Source organism: Sarcophilus harrisii, chromosome 1, assembly GCF_902635505.1.
Source record: "Sarcophilus harrisii chromosome 1, mSarHar1.11, whole genome shotgun sequence".
Taxonomy (NCBI): Eukaryota; Metazoa; Chordata; class Mammalia; order Dasyuromorphia; family Dasyuridae; genus Sarcophilus; species Sarcophilus harrisii.
The window spans coordinates 460,125,870-460,148,102 of NC_045426.1; the positions used below are offsets into that span (position 1 = coordinate 460,125,870).

General features: G+C 34.8%; 1 protein-coding gene across 1 annotated transcript in view; it reads right to left on the reverse strand.

The window, feature by feature from the left end:
* CLVS1 (clavesin 1) overlaps positions 1-21,417 on the reverse strand; it is a 200,032-nt gene extending 178,615 nt beyond the window's left edge. The window contains exon 1 of the mRNA XM_031946360.1: positions 21,224-21,417. The gene's annotated coding sequence lies outside the window, so the exon portion shown is untranslated. The remainder of the gene's footprint in view (positions 1-21,223) is intronic.
* Positions 21,418-22,233: the final 816 nt, after the last annotated feature.

Below are 22,233 nucleotides of genomic sequence, written 5' to 3' on the forward strand. Positions count from 1 at the left end.
ATACAGCCTTGGGTGTCAAGATTTACAACAGATGCAGTGGTTCATGAGACTGGACAGATGTGAAAAATTGGAATTATAACTAGTGTAAAATACTAATTTACTGAAAATCAGATTCTTAATTAAACCCCATTACTCACTGTGGGAATAATTGTGAGTTACTAATGTGTATTTTCTGCTTGGACTTTCCTGATCAGGCATGCAGAACTCTCTCACATGGTAAACTATTGTCAATCGAGCTTGGCACAGGCTTCAGTGTAACACACCTGCTCCTCACAATATCTCAGCTTTTTAAAGACTTGGAACTAAGCCTAAATAACATCTACATTTTAAATCTCATTTTGTTTATGAATCCTAATATCAACAGTTCAATCATTAAACATTAAATGCCTACTATGTGCCAACCACTTTACTAAGTGCTAGAAACAAAGATAAAAATGAAATAGTCCCTGTTCTACAGGAATTTATATTCTATCAAGGAAGATAGCATGCATATAAATAAGCATACAAAAATAACAATAGTAATTAAATTTACATAGCTCTTTAAATTTTTCAAAATACTTTTAAAATATCCTTTTTTTCTCACAATAACACTGGGAGATTTTACTATTATTATTATCATTATCATCATAAACTCAATTTTACAAATGGAGAGACTGAGATACTGATTATGTGATTTGTGCAGGTTCACACATCTAGCAAGTGACATGGACTGAGATTTGAACTTAAATCCTCTTGGCTCTAGATTCAGTGATATATCCATTGTACTATCCAGCTTCCTCTAAACTACATACAAAATAAAAATAAGAAAAGTTTTAGGATGGAAGGGCATTTAATGCCTGGGATATCAGGAAAAGTTTCATGCAAAAGGTATTATTCCTGAAGCAGAATGTCAATGAAACTAAAGGATTCTAAAAGGTAAAGATGAGGTAAAAGTGCATTCCAGGCACAAGAACAATCAGGGAAGAATGATAATATATGAAGAATAATAAGGTCATTTTGAATGGGAGAAGTGGGAAAGGAATTTGATTGATGTAATATATTAGAAAGAGAACTGGACAGCACTTGACTTTGCTGGATTTGGAGTCAGGTAAATTAGGTTTGAATTTTGGTTCTACTATTGCCTACTTGTGTAGACAAGATTTTGTAAGCAATTTTTAGCCTCTTTGACCCTCTGTTTTCTCAACTGTGAATAGATTATCTCCAATGTCCTTATATCTTAATGCTATGTCCCTATTGACTGTGAATAAGATGATTCAGGGATCAAAATTGTAGGTGTGGAAAATATCTAGTCAAATCTATACCTGACCAAACATCCTTTTAATCACACCAGAATGAAATAGTCATCATGCCTTTGGTTGAAGAGGAAGAACTTACTTCCCCCAAGGTAGCCCATTCCATCTTTGGATAGATCTAATTGTTAAGAAGCTTACCCACATATCAGGTCAAAACTCACCTGTTTAGAATTTTTACCCATCATATAGTTCTGCTCTTTGGGACCAAAACAAAACAAATCTAATTCCATGTAGACTTTTATATAACATTCTTTCAAATACTTAATAGTAGCTTTCATTTGTCTTTTAACTCTTCTTCTTTTTAGACTAAACATCTCAAGTTGGTTCACTTAGTTTTCAAAATCATTTTAGTTGTCCTCCTCTAAATGTTTTCCGATTTATTAATGTCTTTCCTAAAATGTGGTATCCAGAACGAAATACAATATTCCAGACACATCGACAAAGGCAGAGAATGATATGACTATTGCTTCTCTTGGTCTGAAGACTATGGCTTTCAGTGGCTTGGCTGCTATATCACACTATTATTTCATCTTTTAAAGACAATTTGCAATCTATCCACCCCTTACCCAATGTGTACTTAATGAATTTAATTTTTTTAATTCAAATATAAAATGTACATTTATCCCTCTTAAATTTTGTCTTCTGGTATGTAACTCAATGTTCTAACCTGTCTAGAACTTTGTAGTTCCTGCCTCTGTTCATACAGTGTTTGGTTGATACTTCTAACTCTGTATTATCTAAATATTTGAGATGTATGCCATTTGTGACATTAAGTTTTTGAAAAAAAATTTTTTAACAAAGCAAAGTAAATCACAGATCCCTGCATACTCCATTAGAAATCTCACTACAATTGCCATTGAATGGCTGGATTACTATTTTAGTTCAGTCATTCAACCAGTTCTGAATTCATCAAACATTTCTATCTTTTAATAGTCATCTTTCTTTCATAAGAAGAGCTTGAAAAAGTTTTGTCAGATGTTTTGCTGCACTCTAGGTAAACTATATCTGCAATATTCTCCTGTTATATCTGTCTAGTAACTGTCAAAAATGCTATTAGTGTTTCTTGGCTTAATATTGATGAAGCCATTTGATCTCTTTGTAGTTATAATTTCTTTTTCTAGGTGTTTATTAATGAATCTTTGAATAGAATGTTCTAGAATGCTGCTAGGAATTCAAGTCAAACTCATCACTTTTAAAATGAAAGATTCTACCCACTATCTTTTTTTGTTTTAAACTAGGACATTTGTGCTTCTCCAAGTCCTGTGGAGCAACCTCCAGTCCCCCCAAACTTCCAGAATCAATGAGAGTAGCACATTTCATTTGCCAGCCCTTCTAAGACTAATCAACTATATTTATTAAGTGCCTACTGTGATATATGCACTGTGCTAAGCAGTGACAAAACAAAAAAAGGCAAAAGATAATTCCTTCTCTCATGGATCTCACAGTTTAATGGGAGAAACAACTTGCAAAAAGACTATATAGAAACAAGATACATTTTAGATGATCTCAGAAAAAATGGGAACCAGAGAATTCATCAGGAAGAGAATTTCAGGCAGAGGAGGCAGTGAAAATGTACAGAATTTGTATGGAGTATCATACAAATAAAAAAAAAAGGAAAAGGAAAGAAGGAAGAAAGGAAGGAAGGGAAGGAAGGAAGGAAAGAAAGGAGGGAGGGAGGAAGAAAGGAAGGAAAGGAGAAAGAGAGATAATATGCACTCATTATTCATCTTGGCAGGCCTTTTGCTAAGCACCTTACAAATATAATCTCATTTGATCCCCACAATAACCCTTGAGTTATTATTATCCTCATTTTATAGTTGAAGAAATTGAGACAGAAAGAGATTGAGTAATTTGCCCAATAAGTTTCTGAGACTGGATTAGAATTCAGATCTTTCAGACTCCAGATTCCACATTCTATTCTCAGCTAGCCTGGCTCTAGAAAAGTAAAGAGATAAGTGCCATGGGAGTTTAAGAGTATGTGAGGTTAAGGTATCGGATAATTGGAAAGATAGAAGGGGACAAGATTATGAGGGTATATGAATAATATAGAAAAGTTTTGATAATTGACTGTGGAGGTGATAGGGAGTTGGTGGAATTTTTTGAATGGGGAGTGTGTGACATGGTTATACCTGTGCTTTAGGAAGATTAATTTGATAGCTGAGTAGAGAATGGACTGAAAAGAAGAGTCATGATACATAAAGACCAATAGAAGACAATTGCAATAATTCAAACATGAAGTAATCAGTACTTGCTGTCAGTGTAAAAAGAGAGAGGGGGGTATATACAAGAGATGTTATAGATTGATATAGATTGATTATGGAAGGTGTGGGATAGAATAAGGAGTTAAGGATGACATCTAGGTTTCAATCCTAGATAACTGGGAAAAGAATGATGTCCTAAAAAGAGAAGCTAGGAATAGAGAGGATTGAGGATAGGGAAGATAATGAGTTCAGCTTTGGATGTATCATTTAAAATGTCTATGTGATATCCTTTTCAAATTATCTAATAGGCAGTTGGAATGTGAAATTAGAAATCAGAGGAAAGGTTTGACCTGGATAAATTGAGTTGAGAATTATCTGCATGCAGATGATAATTCAATCCATAGAAGTTGATAAGATCACCATTTGAAATAGTAGGTGAAGAACAGCAAAGGGTCCAGGATAGAGCTCTGTGGGATACCAATAGTTAGAGAATGCAGACTGGATGAAGACCTAATAAAGGAGTTTAAGAAGGACTAGTTGTACAGGTAGGAGGAGAAGGTGACATAGGTACTATAAAAATTTAGGAGATGATTCTAGGAGAAGAAGGTAATTGTGTCAAAGGTAGCAAATAGATCAAGAAAAATGAGGGTTGAAAAAAGGCCAGGAGATTTGATTAAGATATATTGGTAACTCTGGAGAGAATTTCAGTTGAATGATTAGATCAGAATTAAAAACAGAAAGAGGAAGAAGCATTAGTTATCCCTGGGTTATGGATTTTTCTATTTCATCAAGAAAAACTGGAATCTGATGATCCTAGCACTGATGTTCATTTTTATTTCCACTTGGGTAATGTTTTGCAAAGAATTGGGAACAAAGAGGTAGTAATCTCAAGCCTTCTCAAGGAGTTTAGTTGCAAAAAGTAAGAAATATTAAGGCCAAAAAACAGCAGGGATGAATGAGGTATCAAAAACAAATGGTTTTTTGTTTTGTGTTTTTTTTTTCTTTTGAGGATGTTTCTTTGGAAAACAGAGAAACAACCAAGAGACAGGGAGAGTTTGAAGATTAGTGAGATACTAGGGATTATAAGAGGAACAATCTCTTAGAAAATATAGGAAGGAATGAGATTACTTACACACATAGAGAAGTATACTTTCAGTACATTGGGATATCATCCAGGCTTTGTATCTTGATTATAGAAGTGATTTTCCCTACTTGTCAAAAATTAGCTATATAATCTTTAGGAATCCAATGAACCTTTCTGGCCTCAGCTGTCCCTTCTACAATTTAAGGAAAGATGGATAAGAATTCCACCAAATGTCATTGGCAAAAACAATTCTTTAATGAAGGAATTTCTTCTACAGATGCTATATGGTGCCTTTCTCAATATTTAGTCACCTACGGCATTGGCTTGGGGCACATATCCTATATAGATCAGAAACAGAATTTGAACTCAAATTTTCCTAACTTCAAGTCCAGCTTTCTAGTCATTGTATCACACTGCTTCTAAGAAAAAAAAACTTTAATAATAATAATATCTTATATTACAAAAGTAGCTTAATACAATGAAATGAGCCCAAAATTTAGAATAAAAGATTTGTTTTCTGATCCTTTATTGACTCCTACTTACCTAATTATGTGACCATAGAGAAGCCCCTTAACCTGGGCTTTGATCTAGTTATTTCTAGAGTGCAGGTTGGGGAAGAGGATTGGACTAGGTGACTAATGAGGTCCCAACCAGCTTGAAATCTCTCAGATTATACATAACAATTGTATGGTACCTTAGAATCTCTTAAGACATGACAATAGGCATTTCAGCTGAAGAGAATCACTACAAATCCTCCTTTATTCAAACGAGAAATTTTGGGCTAGAGAAATTAAGTGAATTGATCATAGTCACACAGTTAGTAAGGAGATCAGTCGGGACTTGAAATTAGGGTTGGGAGCTAAATTCCAATGCTCCCATTTTTAGTCCAATGGTCTTTTCCCTAGAGGCAGCTAGGCAGTGCAATGGATAGAGACTGAGTCTGGAGTCAGGAAGAATTGAGTTTGAATCTGGTCTCATATACTTATTAGCTGGCTGCTCCACCACCACCACCACCAGGGAAGTCATTTTACCCTGTTTGCCTCAGTTTCTTCATCTGGGAAGAATATGGTAAAGAAAATGGTAAACTACTCCAGGATCTCTGCCAAGAAAACTCCAAATGGGGTCATGAAGAGTTCGCCATGACTGAACAATTTCTCCCTATACCAAACTGCCTCTCTTCCTTGGATTTCATAATACTCTTCTCAGGTAGGCAGAGGAAATAGTGAGGGAAAATTTTTTTTCTAAGCATTCTTCTATTACAATGCACTTTGTGTTGCCTCATTTGATCTTTACAACAACTCTGTAAGGTTGGTTTTGAAGGTATTATTATCCCTATCATATAAATAAGGAAACTGAAGTAAAAATCATGTTGGGTGATTTGCTCCATATAACATAGATAAAATGGTTTCTGGGTCCTTTTCATTTCTAACATTCTTTCATCCTAAAACATCCTCAATTCCAATAATCCTTTAACTTCCGACTAAAATTTAAGAGACATACACATTTGTTCACTGAAGAAATTGATTTCTTTTAGAGAAGATTTTCTGCTGTATCTAACATATACACTGTTGCTACTTTCTGATACCTTTATTTATGCAGAAAAGAAATTTGCCAGCTTTAAAACTGGCTGCTTTATTCCTAGGCTATCTTTGACTATTTTTACTCATCCTTAATGTGTTGATTTCTCAAGTAAAGCAGGAAGTCAGAGTCCTTGATCTTCTTTTTCAAGGACTGCTATTCTGTTCTATCTGGCATTGAACCAAGCACACAGCAGGTGCTTGAGATCTACTTGTGGACCTGACAAAATACCAGATGAGAGGGCAGATTCCTATGATCCTAAATATCTGGATCTTATGTTGCTGCCAAACAACCAGTAAGTGATCACTGAGGTGGAAGGCGTGAGGGAAGAGTAAGTCAAGTTCACAGAATCAGAGACTTAGAACTAGAAACAACCTTAGAAGTTATATAGACCCACTTCCTCATTATACATATGAGAAAAGTGGTCTAGTTATAAACTGAATAGTCTGTGATGAAAAAGTCAATAAGTGCCTGCAGCAGCATTCCCTCCCAGATCTTCCTATCTCTAAACCCAGTATTTTATTCTTTCTACACCATATTCTCTCTCATAAAAGATGTAGGGTACTATTTATAACAAGCTCTAGACTCACATGATGGAGTTACAATTTGAGGTGGGAACAATCCATAAGAAGAAGGAGAAGGAGAATAGAAGGAACAGTCAGAGAGAACAAAGAAGTGAAAGAGGAGAAACAGGAGGAGCAGGTGATAAAGATGATGATGATAATGATATGTTAAAACCTGCCATTTTAGAAGTGCCAAATTCATGCTATATTCCAATTTTCATTTATTCAACCTATCACTGGTCAATTCAATTTGATCCTACAAGAATTATTAAGTACCTATCGTATGTACAGTACTTGTTATGTATGCCTGGAGAAAACACAAAGTATATATAAGACAAGGTCACTTCACTTATGGAGCTTAAAGTATAATAAGAATCTATAACATAAAAAAGCTAACTTTAATACCCCAGAGTAACTAGTAAATACATAAAGGAGATACAAAAGGTTATATATAATTCAAGGGGAGTGGTGATTACTGATGGAACACATCAGGAAGGCTTTATGAAAGAAATGGAATTTGAATAAGGCTTTAAAATATGAACACGAATTTAATAGACAAAGAATGAGAGACAGAATGTTTCAGACATAAGAAACACTATAGGGAGAAAACCATGAAGGTGTGGAAGTTGAAGAATTAACAAGTAAATACAGGTACACAAATAGTACCTATATTTATAAATAAAGATTGTCACTAAGCTAGATAACTAGGGTATCATTTTGTTTTGGAGGTCCTCAAATGCCATGTTAAGGAGTTTGAGCTTTAGGTAAAAGAGAACTAGTAAAGGATATTGAAAAGAAATAACATGACCAGATGAAGGCATAAGAAAGCTTGTGGCAATAGTGTGATGGAAGATTTGGAGGCAAGAGAGAACAATTCGGGAATATTTGTTAGGAAACTACTGTAATAGTTCAAGTAATGAGATTCTATATTAGGGTAATGAGAGCAAGAACAAGGAACAGTTGGTAGATACGGAATTCAAGAGATATAGAATCACAGAATTTGAAGTTAGAGGTTACCTCAATCACTACCTAGGCCAACCCATATCCTAAATCAATTCCCAGTTACACCTAAGAAGTTTTTCAGTCTCTGCTTGAAGATCTCCAAGAAGAGGAAACCTGCAACCCCTCAAAGCAGTCCATTTGAGATAGCTCCAATTTTTGGAGGTCTTGCCTGATATTAAGCCTAAAATTTGCTTCTTTACAACTTCCCCTCCATTGGTCCTAGTTCTGTCTAATCCTTCCTTCATTTGACAATCCTTCAAGTACTTGAATAGAGTTAGTCCGTTCTCTATAAGTCCTTTCTTCTCCAGGCTAACTGAAGTCAGTTTATCAATTATTACTCATATGGCACATACTCCTCTATTATGCCAGTTGCTCCCTTCTGGACACTGACAAATTTATAATGTCCTTCTTAAGTCATGGCACTCATAATGGAACACAATTTTTTTAGATGAGATCTGAAAACAGCACAGTATAGAGAAACTGCAGGGTCCCTATTCTGAAAGCTATGCCTCTCAGTTTATTCCAATATTGCATTGACTTTGTTTTTTGGCTGCCATTCTACACTGTTGATTCATGTTGAACTTACAGACCACTAAAACGTCCAGATTTTTTTTTCCAGAAATTCCATCTAATTATACTGGTGAACTTGATTTTTTTGTGCCCAATAGAAGACTTTCCTTTTATTTTTACTGAAGTTTATCTTATTAGACTCAACCCAGTGGTCTAGCTTGTCAGTATCTTGACTCTATCATCCAATGTATTAGCTGCTCTTCCCGGCTTTGTGTTATCTGGAAATTTAAGGAATATAGCATCTATACATTTATCCAATCCATTAGTAAAAATGTGAAATATCATAGATCCCTAAGGTGCTCTACTAGAAACCTACTGCTACTTTAACATTGACTTATTAATAACCACTCTTTAAATCTAGTCACCCAACCATGAAACTGTAGTCCACATGAACCCATCTTCTCCACAAGAATAGTATGAGATATTTTATAAGGTCGGGGGAGGAATAAGCATTTATAAGCACCAACTAAATGGGGATACATTTTGTGCTAAGAAATCATAAATATTATCTCATTTGATTCTCATAACAATCCTGGGAGGCAGGTGCTATTCTTATTCTCATTTTACAGTTAAGAAAACTGAGGCAAACAGAAATTGAGAGACTTGTCCAGAACCAGGATCACATAGCTTGTCAATTTCTAAGGCCAGATTTGAACTTGTCTTCCTGATTCCAGGTCCAATGATCTATCCATTGTCCCACTCAGCTGCCTTAATTTTTAAAAGCTTGCAAAATCTAGGTAAATGGTTTACACAGAAATGAAAGGTATTTACTATTTTAGTAAATTGAACAAAAAGGAAATGATATTAGAATAGCATGTTATATTCTTGATAAAGGCATGCTTACTTTTTCATTCATCATTTCTATTTCTAAATATTTACCAACCATCTCTAGTGATTTCAGATTCTCCTAGGAATTGAAATCAAGCTCATTGGCTTGTGGTCTGCAGATTCTGTTCTCTTCTTTCCAATATCAGGACAATATTTCTCTTTCTTTAGACCCGTAGTATATTTCTAATTTCCCATGATCTTTCAAATAGCACTTTCAAGGACTGAGCAATCAGAGCTGCAAGTTTTTTCAGACTCAGAGATGTAGTTTAATCCGGGTCAGGTAACTTGAGTTCATCCTCTAATGGGCATTTATCTAATGGTCTTTTCCAAAAACTCATCCTTTGTGAGATCTTTTCAGCCTTAATTTTATCAATCATCTTTTTTTTTTTTCCTTGATACACTCTTCTCTTGAGGTTTTAAAAACATCTCTCTGCTGTTTCTCCTTTTATCTATTAGTCTGCTCCCTTCCCAATATCCCTTGCTGCATCTTTACCCAGGATATAATCACTATCTGTGAGTATCCCACAAAGCTGTGGAACCTTTTCTCTTAACCCTCTATACAATTTCTCCTGATAATCTCATCAGCTCATATAATCCAATTGTCATGTCTATGTTATTGATTCTCAGATCTACTTATCTAGTGCTAATCTTTCCACTGACCTCTAGTCTTACATCTCTTGCTGATATCAGCAAGTATTATAGATATCTTAAGTCATTATGTCTAAAATTGAACTCATTGTCTTTCTATCCAAACCATCCCCTCTTCCAAACTTCCCTAATATCCTAGGGGAACCACCATTCTCCCATTCCAGCTCCCAACCTCAATATAGTCCTTGATTCCTCATTCTTCTTTACCCATATGTTGCCAATACCTGTTAATTTTGTGTAACATCTCTCAACTATAGTCCTTTTTCTCCTCTGACACTGCCATCATTCTGATGTACCTTTCTATCTCCTTATTTAGTAAACTCTCATGACTTCCTGTTGATTCTAGGACCAATTAAAACATCTTCTGTTTGGCCACAAGATAAAGTTGTTGGATAAAGTTGTTGGATAAAGTTCTTTATAACTTGCAATTTAATTGTCCCTAATACTAATTGTGCAAATAACTTAATCTCTCTGAACTTAGTGATAATAATACCTGGGATAATAATACAACTACCTTTCCAGAGTTATTCCTATGTATGATTACTTGATATCCATGAAGCACTTTGGAAAAATTTGAAGCACTATGTAGATGTCAGTTATTATCAGTGTCATCACTGTTCTTACCTTCATAGCTTTCCTAATACTAATCCTTATGTCTAAAATGTCCTTCTTCCCTATCTTATTCTATTAGTTTACCCTGTTATTCAAAACAAACCTAAAATGTCATCTTCCTAATCCTCTAAGAAGTGATTTCTCTTTCCTCTTAATTCAGTTAATTAAAACCTTATTTTTCTTCTCTGATATGTTCCATAAGCTATTGTTATTTTCATTAATTTATTTATCTTATCTGATAAGTTCATAAGCTATTGCTATTTTCATTAATTTATTTATAAATATGTTCCATAAGCTATTGTTATTTTTAGTATCTTATAAACATATATATATATATATCTTATAAACACTAATAAATGGCCTTGATTACCTTTGAATATCCCCCAATTCTCAGCATATCTAGCATTATTTCTATAGTAGGAAATTAATAAATATTTATAGAGCAAATGAATAAATAAATGTGAGAAGCAGTCAGTAAATATTTATGGGGGGGGTGCAATTAGATGCAGTTTATAGAGTTTATAGAGTATCAGGTCTGGAGTCAGTAAGACATCTTCTTGAGCTAAAATTTGGCCTCAGGTATGTGCTAGCTGTGTGAGCCTGGGCAAATCACTTCACTTTGCCTCAGTTTCCTCAACTGTAAAGTGAGTTAGAGAAGAAAATGGCAAACCATTCCAATATCTTTGTCAAGGATCAAAAAGAGTTGGATATGACTGAAAAATAATTGAATAACAGTAAAAAAATTTACTGAATGCCTAATTATGTGAAGCTGAGTGAGGTACTGGCCATAAAAGGATGAAAAAGGAAATAGTCCCTACCTTGAGGGAAATTGCATACTCTTGTAGCAATAAGATCCTTGTATTTATATAGTAATTTTTATGTCAACATATGCTTATATAAATTATACTATTCCATTGCCACTCTACTCTGAGGAACATTTTTCACTCCCATTTCCAAATCAATGAACTAAGTTTCCTGAATTCTGCTCATCATTAAATCCCATCTTCCACTGCATCTAGAACCATCCTGGACTCTTTTAAATGAACTTTTGCCTTATCTTCCCTAATTTTCAGACAAGTTGTCACTTTCTAATCCCTGCCATCATATATTTCCTCTCCTCTCTCTTTCCAACTTCTCTTGTTGTGTTGTCTTCCATTATTACAATGGTAGTTCCTTGATGGCAGGAATCATCTTGCTTTTTTGTATTTATACCTCTCATACAATGTTCTCTTTTCTCTATTTACTGTTTCACTTGGTATTCTCATAAGATCCTTTGGATTCAATATCAATTCTGTTCTGATGATTCTCAGATCTACTTATTCAGCTTTAACGTCTCTCCTAACCTCCAAACTTGCATCTCTTATTGCCTATTGGACATCTGGAACTGGATATTTTAAAACATTTTTAAGCACAACATATTCAAACTGAAAACCATTTATTCTCCCACCACGCACACACACAAAAACCCTCTCTGCCTTCAAAATTTCCCTATGTCCATGATACCACCATCTTCCCAGTTACATGTGCTTGAAACTTCAGTGTTATCTTTGACTTTTCCACTTCTCTCATTTCCTACATCCAATCTGTTGCCAAGGCCTGTCAATATTGTCTTTATCACCTCTCTCAGAAGGCCCTTCTCTCCACTAGATTGCTACCACCTATGTGGGCTCTAGACTATTGTAATAGACTGAAAGTTGGTGAAGCACTCCTCATTCAAGTCTCTTTCCACTGAATCCATTCTCCACTCAGCTGCTGTCAAAGTGATCTTTCGAAAACATGTCTGATAATGTGAGTCTCTATCATATCAAAGACCAAAGATAAAACCTTTTGTTTGGCATTCAAGGTTCTTAATAACCTTCCCCTCTATCTTTTCAGTACTCTTACACATTTTACTTCCCCCAAATATTCAATGATGCAGTGACACTGGCTTCCTTGATTTTTTTCATACAAGACCCTCAACCTCTGATAACAGAAATTGTCAATGGCCATCCCCCTTGCCTGGAATTCTCTTCTTTTCCATATTCACTTCCTTGATTCCTTAGCTTTCTTCAAGTTTCAGCAAAAATCTTACTTTTTGCAGGAAACCTTTCATTATCCCTCTTAATTCTAGCATCTTCTTACTTTTGAATATTTACAATTTATCCTGAATACAGCTTGTTTGCTCATAGTTTTTTTTTCCCCATGTTATTTCTCCTATTACACTGTGAAGTATTTGAGAATAGAGACTCTTTTATCTTCCTTTATATTCCCAGCACTTAGCACAGGGCTTGGCACATAGTAGACTCTTAATAAATGTTTATTGACTAGCAGATTAAATGCTCTATATATACTATTGTACACCGTATCATGCCATACCATCTCCTCTCTGTCTCTCTGTCTCTCTGTCTTCTCTCTCTCTCTCTCTTTTTCTTTCTGTCTCTCTCACTATATGTGTTAACCTTATACTTATCAAAAATTAATTCCTAATATTGTTAGGATATATGTGATCATATATGGCCCATAAATCATTATATCTAAATACAAAGTGGCATTCATGTAGTTGTTATTATCAATTATCATCTTTTATATAAATGGGAACTGATAAATGATTCACTTAAAGTCACATGGAAATTAGTGGTACAGCTAAAAAGAAGCAGCAAAGTATAAAATAGAAACACTATAACTAGACTCTTGGGTCCCTACTTATTAACTTGTACCACTACACAACTTATAATTTTTCTGAATATCAGTTTCCTTATCTATACAATGAGCATGCCAATTTTCATACTCTCGGGATTGTTGTGAGAAATGTCTTTTGGAAATTGCATAATACCATGTAAATGTAAGTACTAGTCCAAGTGATTTTTGGATGAGTTTAATAAATGGTTCTCCATTCCATCCCAATGCTTTTTTCCATAAAAGTTCCCCTCACCCTCAAAAAACAAACAAAATAAAAGTTGAATGAAACAAAAGATTTCCATAAATGGCAATAAATTGTTAAAATCAAGAAGGGAAAAGCTATCAAATCTTAAATTTGCTCCAGAACAATGAACATCAAAATTTTGAAAATGAGTCATATATTTTAAGTGCATTTTGGTGTTCTTAGATATATAAGTAACATTCGAAACTACATACAAGGAAGTACATATTTTGACCCCTAAATCCCACTATTAGTACTATAATCTGAGTTTTATGAAAAAAAAATTTAAGCACTTGCTGTTCACAAAGAGATGCTTAACAGCATTATATGTAGTTTAATCAAATAACCTGTAAGTAGCCTAAATATCTAACAATAGGAGAATACTTAAATTGCAGTATACTCATGTATTAAAATATTACAGTACAAATATGATTGACAAGTGTAAGGACTATAAAGTATTATGGATTATAAAGTACTAAGGAAAGAGCTTAATGAAATGATGAAAAGGAATAAAAAATCAAAGCCAGAAAATACAAATCAACTACAACCATGTAAAAGACCAAGTGGAATGGATTAGACCAAGAGTTCTCATGGGACTTTACCGGAAGGGACTAAATGGTTGTTATTTGACTGAACCTGTGATTTCATCAGTGTGAAGAGTTACAGAGGATGAATTTTCTCTTCCATAGAAGGGGAGAATCTCCTTAACAATCTAATCTTAAAGAGGTGCCTGTGGTGATGATAGGTACTAGCCCAAACTTTAAGAGTCACTACTTCTTTGAAGTGAGAAAAGTTGTTCTAGCAATTAATGCACTAAAATTTATTTTTAAAAAATATTCAGTAATTGAAAAGCAAGTTAATATGTTCCATGGGTCATGGATATGAAGTTTTAAAACAGTAATAAAAAGGAAGTTATATGTATAGGACTGCTTGCCATCTGAGGGAGGGGGTGGAGGGAGGGGAAAAGTCGGAACAGAAGTGAGTGCAAGAGATAATGTTGTAAAAAAAAAAAAAATTACCCAGGCATGGGTTCTGTCAATAAAAAGTTATAATTACTTTTTTTTTAAAAAGGAAGTTATATATGAAGTTGATTACCAACCAACCATGAAATTAATCATATACACTCATGATGAGATTAAATAGTCCAAATATTCTGCAAGTAAATGGGACTAACTTCCGGTCTTTCTGTATTTGTGAAATTTGCTTCCCCTAGTCATATATTTACAATGAATTTATCTATTTTGTAAGACTTCTCAAAACTCATGTCTTGTTTGGAGAATCTGTGTTACAGAGTGGATAAAGCATTAGACATAGATTCAGTAAGACCTAGGTTCAAATGATGCTTCAGACACTTAGTGGTTGTGTAAGCCTGAGTTTGCCACTTAACTTCTTTCAGCTTTAGTTTCCTCATGTGTAAAATGGGGATAATAGTAGTGCCTACCTCATGGATGGGATAACATGTAAAATGCTTTAAAGCTCTATTTGAGTGTTATTAAGAGAGAGAATAAGCTATTTCCCTAGGAATTAAAAACTGGTAGCTTTCTTCTAAAGGAAATTAAAATAGACTGCTGCTGTCTCTAAAGTAAAATTTAGGTGGGGAGTATCACATAGGGAAACTCTGACCATCTTGTTTAATCACAGTTTTATCTAAATTCCTGTCTAAAGGCTTCTCTCTATCACTTCTCTCTGAGGACAGCTCATTCAGAGACTCTTTGAATTTGATCAGAAAAGAATCACTTTCCAATGAAGGCATTGTCATGTCTTCCATTCATGTCAGTAGTGAAAGTTCTCCTTGTCACTCATGAAGTGATTCCTGATTCTTAGTGCATTCTTTATGATGGATGAAAGAATTAATGCTACTAACATTACAAATAAGCTTTATCTCAGCTTTGGAGGGGGTACCTTCCATCAAAGACTTCAGAATCCGCTCCCTGGGTCACTAGCACATTTCTCTGCCACTCTTGCTACACGCCAGCTCACCAATCACTCTTGCAGCATAACCATGATTAAAGGCTACCTGAACACTATAGCCATGATTTAAGCACAGAATCATCTGCTTCTACTTGTTTTGGTATTTGTTAAAAGGTAACTATGAGGCAGGTGTGAGTTGCAAAAAAGGTAGAAGCATGGAGATCTCTTAATTTTTTAAAAAAAATGCTAAAGCTGAATGACAATAAGTAGGAGGAGCTAACTAAAGTGAAGGTGCCCAGGAGAAAGAATGTTATCATTGGTAAAGCTGTGTCCAGTGCTTTGTATGTGGTAAACATAGAACTAGGTTTCAAAATGTATTCTTTGGATGAAAAGAATAGACCAGTTCTAATTATCTGATTCTAATGGCTTGATTTGATTATTAGGAAGGACTAATGAGAGTTAAGAACAATAGTGACTCCTGATTATATCTCCTTTTTCATTAAAGATGGAATTTGTTAGTTAGTAGAATTCACTTTACACAATGCATGAAGAATTCAGTAGCTTGCTTCAATTTAATGCAATACATGTTTAAGTGGCAGTAATAACAACATATAACATTTCAAAGTTTGCAATGCATTTTATATATTTTTTATCACTTGAGTTTCATAGCATTTCTGGATGTCCACTACACTGTGCTAATCCAGAAGAAGACATGAAGATTAATAAGAGGCCTGACCTGGAATCAGGAAGACCTGAGTCTAAGTCCCATTTCTGGCACCTGCTGGCTATTGGACCTTGGGACAAGTTATTTAATATAGTACCAAGCACAGTGCCTAACAGAAAATCTGCACTTAATAAAAACATGTTAACTCTCAGTGCCCCACCCCAAACAATTCTCTAATCCTATAAGGTACAATATAGTTTCATATCTGATACTGTGAGAAGAAGTTCTCTCACTTAAAGTTCTCTACATTCCAAAAAGAATGGAAAAGATATGCACTCCCTGCATTCCGGAAGTTTAGTACCAGTAATGTAATAAGATAAATCTATAAATAATATATTATGTAATTGATATATATAATAACTACAAAAAAGTAAAACAAACTAGGATTACTGGTAGTAAATGTTGTAGAAAATAGACTAATAACTTATTAAGTACCCCTAAATATAAGAATAGACAATAAACAACCATGTTTTAAATTTTTCAGCTGTAATTCTCAGGGAATTCAAACTTATCATAGAAAAGCCATTTTTTCCTGATACACATGATGAAACTAGTTTATCACTAGAGAGAAAGCATTTTATATTGGTCTCTTTGCTACATTTCAGTATGATAGCTGACACTCTCTTTATATAGCACATGTAGATTAGTAGAGGACATGGAATCTTCCCTAAATACATATGCACACACACATACATAAACATGATGTATGAATTATGTACAAACCAAAGAAAGTGATAACTCTGAAACATTTTTTTTTCATTCTGAAACCTTGCTAGAGATTTGCACACTCCCTCATGTCCCCATATTACTCCTCAAGAAAAAGAAATAAATCCCCAATGGAAGAAGACATCCTAAAAAAATGAATAATGACATAGATATAGCCTGAAATTTGCATCATTTTCTCCCCTGCTTTCCTCTAACTGGGTAGCTTTTTAGAGTCATCAGTTCCAGTTTGCAGATCCCACTCCTGTTTCCTCCATGATCTCATTAATGTGTATCAAGGACAATGCTTCTTGTATACAGATGAGGAAGGAATATATGAAATACAAAGATGCCAGAAATATTTAAGCTGAATTATGATTGAACAGAAAAGTCTTATGGACCTGATGCTGTTTTAAGAGTCCATATAAGGAAGAGGTTTGTCTCTAATTCCTTCTCTTTCTTCTCCCTACCCCAACAAAGTGGAAGAAAAGTGAAGACCTACAGCCCATATAGTGCCACAGAAACAAGGAAACACCAAGGAATTCTCATTCCCCTCAAAAAAGGAGAAAAGCCTGTAAAAGATTTTATCATCTATCATCTATTATGTCTGAACTGACATACCAGCTATTCTCTTTATCCTAGAAGAAAAAATTTCAGTAACAAGGATTGCTTGTTTATAGATGTATGAAGCATGATATGATTATTGATGAAGTGTTTGAAGGGATTTTATCAGAAAATTGCTGTCCATCTATTCTCCATATTCAAAATGGATGAAACAAAAAAATGGACTTGAGCTAGGAAGAATTTGGCTTTAAATAAGCATGGTGATCTCAGGGAAAAAGGAGGCATGAGATTAGCACCATCCTTGGGATGCTACAATCTGTCTTCAACCCTTCTGTTGCTCTCTGGTCCCAAATTTTTTATCTAAGTAAAATCAGGTAGAGTTTCTGAACATTGCCAATCGCTTTCAAGGATAAAGGAAAGTACAAAATAGGTAGAAAACAAGTATTTGGGCGATAATATTATGAAAGAAGATACGATTTTGCCTCAGTGAAGGTGGAAATCTAATTACAATGTGAAGAGTCAGAAATCCTTTTAGAACTTTCTACATAAACCAATCTCTTATTCACACAAAGGCTGCCTCTCTGTTAATTATATTCAGTATAGATTCCACAAAGTATAAGGCCCAGGATGTCCATCTTACTTGACATGCCCTGGAGAGGAGAGAAAATTTCCTAAATCAAGGTGATAAGGTGATAAAGAACTGACAGGAGTCATTCATGGAAGTTATTGAATATTCCCTTTTGACATTAAAAAAATAATATATAGGATGGGAAAGAGTATATATTCAGTTTTCTCAGGAGAGAAAGCTAGACTTAACTGCTTTCTTCTTTCTAGCACCTTCTAGCTTTATGATTCTATGATAACAAAAAATTTGTGTGTAAATAGGTAGGTATATATGGATATAGATATACACACAATATATATAAACATGTACATCTCAATTTTATGTGCATATATATGTATATATAGAGAGAGACAGAGACAGAAACAGGGACAGAGACAAAAACAGAGAGAATACTTTACAATTATATTTTATTTTCTTCCCAATCACCTTGTGAAGGAGATAGGGAAAGTAGTATTATTTTCATTTGACAATGAAAGGGAATAAGCACTTATATAGTGCATATTATGTTCCAGGCACTGTGTATGATTTCATTTTATCATCATAACAACCCTGAGAAATATTGCTATTATTAGCTTCATTTTACAGTTGAGGATATTAAGGCAAATAGAAATTAAATGATTTGCACAGGGCCACATAGATAGTAAGCATCTAAATTTAAATTTGAACTCAGGTCTTCCTGTCTTCAGGCTCTGCATTCTATACATTACTCCATTAACTGCCTCTAGATAGGTAAGCAAACTGAGGCAGAGAAATATAGTAATATAGTCTGCCCTAAATGACATAATCTCTAGGAGACTCAAGATTTGAAGGCAAGTTTTCCTATTATTTCTTTACATCATGCCTTTTTAAATGACTCAACTTTGATGTGTGCTATAAAAAGGGAAGGGGGATCATGGTGGTAATTTGTACATTATATTCCTTTCTATTCCTGGAAAATGACATTTTCCATTTACTTTTTAAACTTTTTTCAGATTATGATAAAGTTCATTTGTTGCAGATGTGGGAAATGGATCATTTCCAGGACAATGAAAAGGTGGAAAGATATATTCCATAAAAATTAATACACTCAGAGTTTTTATTTCCAGTTAGGGGAAGGACTGCCTTTTAATATGTGACCCTGAAAATCTCACTAAAGGAGCATTATTCTGAAATTCCCTTGATATCAGGAAATGTCATTAAATACAGAAAGCAAGAGCACTTGAGGCATTGGTCTCCTGATCTCTGTATCTTCCTGGAAATAGATAGATTGTTCTTTTTGAGCAGTTTTAAAATATTGGCAAGGCTGAATCATCCTTTGAAAGCAGATAAATTGAGTCCTCTGCATCATATCGCATAAGGGCTTTAAATATAGAGGTATTGTCTGCTCTTCATAAACACTACAGATCCAAGGACACTTTGGGAAAGAACAAATGATTTCCCTTATGTCCTTTTCAGAAAATTTCTTTCTTCCACTGTCCCCAAATAACTAATGTGATGAGCACTCTACTTCAGTTCTCTTAGCTGTTTTTTTCAACCCCAGTAGTGATTGCATTTCAGGGGCCAATGAAATGATTCATGTATGTACATATTTGATAACATCAGATTTTAAAAGATGACTTCAATTTGATATTCTTATTTACCCTCAAAAGAATTTGACATCTTTAAAAGTTCTGCTTATTTGGGAATACTACATCTTTTTGTTTGCTAAATATTTCGAGTATCACAGGGATTAGAACTATAAGAGACCTTAGAAATTATTTAGTTCAATCCTTAGTACTGAAATAATGGTTTCATGTTAAACTTGTTTTAGGCACAGGCAAACAAATATACTATAATATTAACTGACCTTTGTTGTGCTTTGTTTTAAATTGAGTAGTAATAGCTAAATGGTATCTGACATTGCTCACTTTTGGAAAACCATCCACAATTGTAATTTTTAAATAAAGTGCTAATTATATAGAAAATGAATATGCTCAATTGATAAGGGGGGGCACTCTCTTCACTGGAAAAAAATGGAAATGTACAAAATGTAAAGTGCACTCCCCCAAAAGGTATTAAGAGTTACAATTTTGTTTTTATTTGTTCATATCATTCAGCATAGTAGTCTTACCCAAAGGTTTCTGGAACTGAAATGACCCAGTAGAATCCTTGAGTTAATGTTGGTTAATGCTTTTAAGAAAGATGACTATGGCTAAAGCAAATATGTCCTATGAACTTGTATTTGGACCCTAAACTATAAATCAGTAAAAGACTTTTAAGATCATCAAACTTACTTTTAGTCAAGACAAAAAAAAACAAAACTAGTCTGACAGGATACAGTTACATAAAACGCCTTTTCCATTTTTTGCAGTCTATTACCCTTTACTATTATAGAAAAATGGTGTTATTGGCTGATTCCTGAGAAAGCACACAGAGTCTTTTACTCCCAATTCTGAGCCAGGCACTGACTAGAGGGGAACAAAGCCTGACCATCTGCTCCTGAATATCATTACTACTTGGACAATTTGAACAAATATTTAAGAATCTCTGATTCAAACAAAGGTTTAAGATTTTAACATCTGAAATGAACTTCAAGTAGCAATAAAGAAATCCTTTAACAGAGGCCACTTACTAGGGAAAGCAACCTTCACTTGATTGTCATCATCACGGTTATTACTATTTGGTTTGGAGAGTTAGCATTTAATGTCTCCATCTTAAAAAAAAAAAATCAGCAAAACTTAATTCCCGAGTTTCTGCGGTAAATGCTCAGGAAGGAAAACAGGGGAGTGTGGGTGAAAATGACTCATCAGCCACCCCCACCCTCCTCCCTGATGAATCTTTATTGGAAAACCAGAAACAGTAGAGCTTTTGTGTGTATGCCCCAACATACACACATACATACATACATAATCATAACACCACTATGCTCCAGGCCAGTGTTAATCCCCTGAACTTAAACAGTCCGTAATATGCTGAACAGCAGCTGCCTAACTGATGGTCTTTGGCAAGTGCCCCATCTGTCTTTGCCTAGCTGGACGTCTTTCTCGCTCGCCTTTACTTTCCCTTTCTCCCAATCAGGCTTCTTTCTTTGTTTTAGGAGGAGTAATTCATCTGAACTTTCCTTTTATCCCTAAAAACTTGTGCTTCTTTTCCTCTGCAAGCCGTGATCCGGGGCTTTGTCTGAATGACATGACATAGTTGTGCTGATTGTTGTTTCGGGGATGATGATGGGGATGGGGATGGGGATGGTGTTGATCAGTAAGAGCACAGGCTGAGCAAGTGCCAAAAGAAGATAGGTAACAGCTGAGACAGAGAGGGGACTGAAAGAATGAAGTGCAGAGGGATTGCAGATGAGAGCTGTCCACGAACAGAAGTGCTGAAACGCCGCAGCCATGGTTTTGCAATGGGGTGGAGGGAAAGGGACTGGGAGGCGCTGCAAATAGAGAAAAGAAAATGAAATACCTTCACACGGCTGCACCACCTTGCATTGGGGTATGTTTATCTGCAGGTGTCCTCGCTGTTGAGCTGGGTGGGTGAGATCCCTTTTGCTGGCAGGTTCAGGCTCAGATCTCTCTAGAAAGCTGTGAATGAAAGCCCCAGCTCCACGGGGCTGTGATTTTGGTAGGAGGCGTGCGCGCCGGAGTCTCTGTCCTTCCACAGGAAAGCTTGCTTTCCCCTGGGTCCTAAAAACCTCCTAATCATTTTTCAGTACGTCCTGTTAGTAGAATATATCTGTACCGTCTGGGACAGAGAGTACGGGGACTTCTCCTTCACAATTTCAACCCCTTTAAAAAGTACACTAGAATGCTCACCATTGAAGCCGTTTAAGGATCCAGGATTCTGACAGCATTTAATCAAAGTAAACTATCACCAGGATTTAATTTCAAAATCCTGTCTCTGACAGAAAGGGAGTCCTGTCATTCCTTAATATTTAAGGAAAAAAAAAAAACATGTCCTGGTCTCAATCATAATTTAGTTAGTTGTATAAATTATAACTGAAAACCAAAGTATCAATGCATGTAAAAATTTCCAGGGAAGAATAGGGAAAATACAAGAATTTGTGGCACACAGATATTTAATTTTAATAATAATAATAAGTGGCATTATATAAATATTTTATTCAAACATGACTTTAATGACATCATAAAATAAAACATATAAGTGCTAAAATAACGTTAATTTCAACTTGAATCCTTTTTCTATTGTATACTTATTTTACTCCCTTTCCTTTCATTCATCCCCCCAGCAAACATTTTTGGATGCTTCTCATGTGCAAAGCACTTGTTCCAAGAGATAGACACCAAAATAATTAAAACATAGTTCCTTCCCTCTTACAATCATGAAGATTATTCATCTTTCACTGTTGGATATTTATGATATTTTTTCTACTTCTCTGCTATTCCATTTGTTACTAATATCAGAGATATAAAGAAAAAAAACTTTTTAAAAAAGGAAATCTATTCCTGTCAAAA